The sequence below is a fragment of the Lontra canadensis genome, unplaced genomic scaffold, assembly GCF_010015895.1.
Source record: "Lontra canadensis isolate GAN:19392208 unplaced genomic scaffold, GSC_riverotter_1.0 scaffold14, whole genome shotgun sequence".
Lineage (NCBI taxonomy): Eukaryota > Metazoa > Chordata > Mammalia > Carnivora > Mustelidae > Lontra > Lontra canadensis.
The window spans coordinates 16,333,636-16,339,966 of NW_022631008.1; the positions used below are offsets into that span (position 1 = coordinate 16,333,636).

The following is a 6,331-nucleotide window of genomic DNA, read 5'->3' on the forward strand; positions in this document are numbered from 1 at the left end:
AAAGTAGAGCATGAGTGCAGCCACACTGCCAATACCATCAAATCAAACCAGTAAATAGTTTTTGCAGCCACAGCAGGACGTAATGACTCCTGTAACATGATCTGATTAAAGGACCACAGGCTGCTGTGTGGAGAACGGTGCGCAGGGGAATCGAAGGAAAGCCCAGTTAGGAGTCTCTTGCACTGGTCTGGAAAAGACGATGATGGCCCAAACTGGGAAATGAAGAAAATTGGACTTATTAGAAATATTTTTTGTAGTCAACTAGACATGTTAATGGGTTGGATATTGGAAAGCAAAGCATTGAGTGGAGAATAACCATGAATAGAGGGCTGCTTCCTGAAATGGGGAAAACTGGATCCGAGCTGATCCAGAGCAAGGGTTCTTTATTGGCCAAAAGTCTGAGATGCTTACCAGATATCCAAGTGGATGTTGATTCTGTCCCACATTAAGTACTGATGACAATTGTACCTGGGAGGGTTGCACAGAGTACAAGGAAAGTGTTGTTATCCCCTAGCAGACTGACTAACACACAAAGGGGGCTTAATAGCAGTAGCTATTTTTACTATTATTAGAAATACCCAGAAAGTAGGTAATGTTATCAGAACTAGAGGTTGAGACAGTCAGTTATTGATTCAAATTCTGGAATAATCTGCACAGCTTAAGTTTAAGCAACAGACCTCTTCAAACACCTACCAGGACCTAGGGCTTGTGCCGTGTAGGAGGAGTAGTTATATAAAAATGACAAAGAGAGAGTTCCTCCTTTGATGGAGCTCAGCACAAACTGTGGAGGAGAACAGAATGCCCCAGCGGCAGAAATTAGAGAAGATAAAGAGGCTTCAATTCAGCAAGTCCTTTGTAGAACATGCAAGAAGGAAGTAGAGCCAATGGAGGAAGCTGAGAAGGGCAAGGCAGGAGAGAACCAGGATAACATGACATGGATAAGCTCAAGCTCCTTGCCATCACAGCAGGGGTATGTTTCAACAGTGTAGAGTTGATGGACAGCATCACCTAGAAAGAAATTTCAAGGTGAATCACAGCTAAGAAAATGTCAGAAGACCACAGTGACTTTTGTTACTTGTAAGTCCATTGAAAAGACCAGAAGCTAGATGGCCAAAGACTAATGAGAAAGCAGTTAGGAAGTGGCGTCCTCTGGGATGGAGGATGACGCATCACAGCAGAAGACTGACAGGGTAAAAGGCAAGAAGGAAATGAGCGCCGCTCACGTAGAGGACCCTAGGATTTGGGACTGCAGGCCATCGAGGACAGAGATGAAAGATTTTCATCTCACTCTCCAAAGAGATAAAGTAAAAATTGAACAAAAGTCTGGCCCCAAAGCAACTAGAAGAATTAGTGACTGTTACCTAATGTCTTCTCCAATGCTTCATTTTATTTGCATAGGTGATATAGTATAAAGATCTATAGATAGATAGGGGAGGCACAGAGGGGGAGAGGAAGAGGGAGACATGCGTGTATGTACAGACATACACACCCACATAGAAGGACCTCTGTTTATCTACTTTTTTCACTGTTGTGATAAAATTGGACCAATGTAGCATAATTTCACAGTTATAGTTTTAAAAAGAATACTGTATTTCATGTTCTCACACTTGAGGTTTTTTTTCCTAATAATATATTGTAATGTGTTATTGTGAATTCAACTGAGAGCCCCAGAATGCTGGTTCTCTATCCTGGTTTTAGTATCAACTGATACGTGTCTCCAGACAAACAACTAGGCCTTTCTAAGCTTCAGTTTTCCTACTTAAAAAAGATAGTTAGGGGGCACCTGGGTGGCTCAGTGGGTTAAAGCCTCTGCCTTCGGGGTCCTGGGATCGAGCCCCGCGTTGGGCTCTCTGCTCAGCAGGGAGCCTGCTTCCCCCCTCTTTCTGCCTGCCTCTCTGCCTATTTGTGATCTCTGTCAAATAAATAAATAAAATCTTAAAAAAAAAAAAAAGGGTGTGACTGCCTCCGCCTCGGGTCACACTGTGTAGATGAAGGGCCATTTCAAGCCTCTAAAAATTAAGGAAAGCTCTAATTTGAAAATTCAGTAAACCTGATAATGCCAGGTGTTAGAGATGGATATAAAGGCAGACATGGCCAGTGTGATAGCTGAATTTACTGCTGGCAATGCTGAGTGAGATAAGAAAAGACTGGAAAAAAAGATGAACCAACACAGGTCAATGTATAGAAAGTCACACAGGTGTGCTCTCCAAGTCACAAACTCCAGGTAGATGTTTTTATTATTCAACTTTTTTTTTTAAGATTTCCTTTATTTATTTGACACAAAGAGAGAGCACAAGCAGGGGGAGCTGGCGGCAGAGGAAGAAGTAGGCTCCCTCTGAGCAAGCAGCCCCATGCGGGACTTGATCTCAGGACCCTGGGACCATGACCTGAGCGGAAGGCAGACCCTTAACTGACTGAGACACCCAGGCACCCCCTGATGTTTCTATTATTCAAATGGGGAATGTGTTCAACTATTGAGTCTCAGTTTCAATTTAACATGCACAACTGATTCATAAAAATATGTAAAGACATGACCATTTTCAGCTAAAGATACATCTCTAGGTACAGATGGCTAGGTGACAGTCAGGTGGATAAGACTCCTATTATTTTTGATGGCTACATCCAGGACGTTGACAGAGAAGGAGTCAGTTGGGTATTTACTGTGCCAGGTGTTGTTCTGAATACTTTCTGTGTATCAATTCAGTGCTCACAACACCCACATCAGGTGAGCAGTATTACAATCTCGGTCTTACAGATAAGAAAGCTGAGTAGAGAGAGTTGACTAACTTATCCAAGATTATACAGCAAATAATTGGCAGCCTCAGAATTTGAACCCAGACAGTTTGGTTCCTCTTCGTTTACCTTACCATCACTCTACACTCTCTGCTACAAATACTGATTAACACTTAGTGTATTCTAAGCATTGTCCTAAGCACTGCGAACACAACAATGAACCAGGCAGATAGAGCCCTATACCCCAATGGATTTCATGAAATAGTGGGAGATATAGATGAATAAGCAATTAAAATACAGTATTCTAGGTATTAGCCTAGAGGAGCTATAGTGTGCACAAGTCAGGTATTTTTGGAGGGAGAGGGAATTTCAGAGAAGAATCCCTTGAAGCAGAAAACAAAAACTGGCAAGATGAGTAGGAGGTCACCGCGAGAAATGAAGATGGAGGTGAGAGGGTAAAGAGGAGGATGAAAGAGAGACAATTCCCAAAGGGAAGAGAGTGCATGGCGCATGTGCCGAACCGCAAAGTACTGGAAGCATCCTCAAGCCCCCAGCCCTCTGTCCCCACGGTTCTCCACCATCCTTCTCCATGACCTTGCGCCCTGCCCTCTGCGTGGGGCGGCCCCTGCGCACGGTGTTTCTCAGCCCCTCATGGGGTGGGGCAGCGACCCAGGCCTGGGGATTCCAGGTCCGTCGGGGTCCTCTTCCCAGCCTCGGAGAAGAGGGAGGAGATACCTGCGGCATGCAAAGACCCCCAGGCAGGCTAAAACTGGCCCATATCATCTGTGGGGTCCAGCTCCGGTCCCCATCTTCAGGGGCGACCATGAGGGCTGGAAGGATTCCACCTGCCGCAATCTCTCCTCCAGCCTCTACTTCTGATGTGGCCACAAGGTGCCTAAAAAGCCTGCGAAGCCCTGGCCACCGGCAACCTGTGGGTGGCGGTCGCCATGAGCCCGATCGTGGGCTACGTGCTGCGGCTGTAGAACACGGCCCTGTGCCAGGACTGGTAGGGGAGGGACGTGCGGGGAGCCTTCGCCAAGGACCTGGGCCCTTGCGTGATGCACGGCTGGCCCTACTGGCATCCCAGTCCCCAGCCGTGGCCCAGTCCCCAGCCTCCGCCCAGTGAGGGCCTCAGAATAAAGTTTCTGCTAAGGAACCTTAGGATGGGGGCACCAGGAACAGCCCAGGCTGGGCAGGGTCTGGGCATGGTGGGGAGGACTTGGTTCCTGCTCCACCCCTGCCCTCTGAGAGGACTTTGTGGCCCTTCTGTCCCTCCTAGGAGAGCAGAGGGGGAGCCTTTCCTGGGGGGAACCAGTAGGCCCTTCACCCCTCTCCCCTGAACACAAAGCCTGCCCCCTCTACTCCCCATAGGGTACCCAAGACCCTGGGGGACTGTCCAGTGTGAATCACAGGGCCTCACCTCAAGGGCAGCTGTCCACCTCCTACTGCCCGTCTACCATCCCAATGTGGTAATGCCCTTGGCTCCACCACCACCCATATCCTATCCCCAGTGTCCACCTTCAAGCCCAGCCTACTTGGGGGTGACTTCTGAAACCCATGACCCCCCCTTCCCAGGGCTGCTCTGGGATCTAGATGCCTTATTTCAATAAGAGCCTCTCTGATGTGTGGGTCAGCCCCTCCTCAGACCCAGCTGTCTCCACGCCAGGCGGGCTACTCTCTGCCACAGCCTGGGAAGCTCCCAGGGCAGGTGCTGCTTTCCGAGTCTACCCCTTCCCACCACTACTATCTTATTGGGGAACCAATGCCAAGAGGACCAAGAAGTGTTTGTAGCCACAGCAGCCTTGGAAGTCCAGGTGCTAGCAGTGCTGAGAATCCATGGTGTTACTGGTCTACCCCATAAAAGGCCGTGGCCCTCCAGGTACCGTCCTGGCCCTGAGAGTCAGTCATGCCTCTCCCACCCACAGAGGCAAGACTGGAAAGACTGGGGCCTCTCTTGGAGTAGCCCCTTCCTGATCCCACTGTCTCTGGCCTTTCCTGTCCATTTACCCTGCTTTCCATCTGTCCATCACCATGTGTCACTTCCCCTCCCTGGCTTTAAGAAAGGCACTTCTGAAGTTGAAGGAAAGAGAGACAAGGGCAGGAGGGAAAATCAGAGCTATGGACTGGAGCCAGGTCACACAGAGACACTCATCCCTAAAACTTCAGATTCTGCCTTTAACCAAGGAACCATTAAACGGTATTAGAAGTTTCTTGATCATATTTGAAATGAGTAAAGAATGTTCTAGCTGCTGTGTGGAGCCTGGCTAGCAAGAAGACAAGAGTGCCGTAGCAAGACCAGTAAACTTCCACAGCTATGTGGGTGAAAAGTAACAGATGCCTGATCTAAGGGCAGGGCAGTGAGCAAAATGAGAATAGGACAAATTTCAGAGTTATTTAGGGAAGAAGTTGGGGGGGAGGGGAGAGTGGGAAAAGAGCGGTCAAGGTTGATGGCTAAATTTCTGGTTTGTCAAATGGTCTTCTTCTAGTAGGGCATGGCAGCCTGGGATAGGATTGGAGGAGGCAAAGAGCTAGATTGAGCCGGGACTGGGTTCTGCAAGTATGCGGGGCCATGGGGCAAGGGGATAAAGGTTGTAGGCAAGAGAATAATTAAAGGGGTAGAGTACAAAGTTAAGTAGGGAAAAAAAGAGAGAAGTCAGAATGTAAGGAGTTCAAGGAACTGGAGTTCTTATCTGGCTACAGAAGAAATGCAGCAAGTGAGGAAGGAAAAAATGATGGATTACATGAGGTCAGAAAACGGGATGTTGAAATATCAGAGTTGAAGCAAAAAATCGAAAGTAATGCCAAAGGAGTAACAAGACTATGGAAAGACCAGAGGACTGAATAGTGAATAGTGACTAAGGTAGAATGGAGAGAAATACCAAAGAGCGGTGGGGTGTCACCTTGAAGTCCATGGGGGTTGGATCAGAGAGGGGACACAGAGATGAACGGGGAAGAAGATACTGAAAACAATGCAAACATCTGTCCTCCTTCCCGCCCCCTGCTCTCGCATTCTGTCCAGTAGAAATCATTTACCTTCCACAGTGAGAACAGGGACATGAGGCTTGGTGAATTTGACTACTCCCAACAATGGCACGAAGGGCTACAGCGGCATGGTCCCAAAGGACCCAACAGCTATAGCCTGTTGTCATGAAACCTAAGTGAGCCTTATCCAGGCTGTAGGCCGGCGCAGTGCTGTGGTGTCTGCAGTCACACACGTGACCAGATGCAGGGCCTGATGTTTCCTTCCACACTCACATAAATCACGAAGGTCTATAGGTCTTTATCCAATCATTTATTCAAAAATTATTTACTGGGTGCCAGCTATGTGCCAGTCATACAGTACTAAGCAGGACAGATGTCCCACCCGGCAAGGAGCTCAAGCCTTGTCGCTAAGGATTTTTAAAACCACAATTCCAGCCTGAAGGGTAAAGAATTATGCCTGTGCTTTGTTGAAAAAGACACCACACTGGCAAAGTAACTGGGGAAATAATAAATAAAACTAACATGTGAGGGCTTTTTAAAGAAATAAACAAATTATTCTAGTTCTCACTGTTCTTTTCTTCCACTAATATCTTGAAAGAAAGAATGCAAACTGAAT

General features: G+C 47.5%; 1 pseudogene; it reads left to right on the forward strand.

Moving 5' to 3' along the window:
• Nucleotides 1-3,236: 3,236 nt before the first annotated feature.
• On the forward strand, nt 3,237-4,343 carry LOC116868030 (annotated as a pseudogene).
• Nucleotides 4,344-6,331: the final 1,988 nt, after the last annotated feature.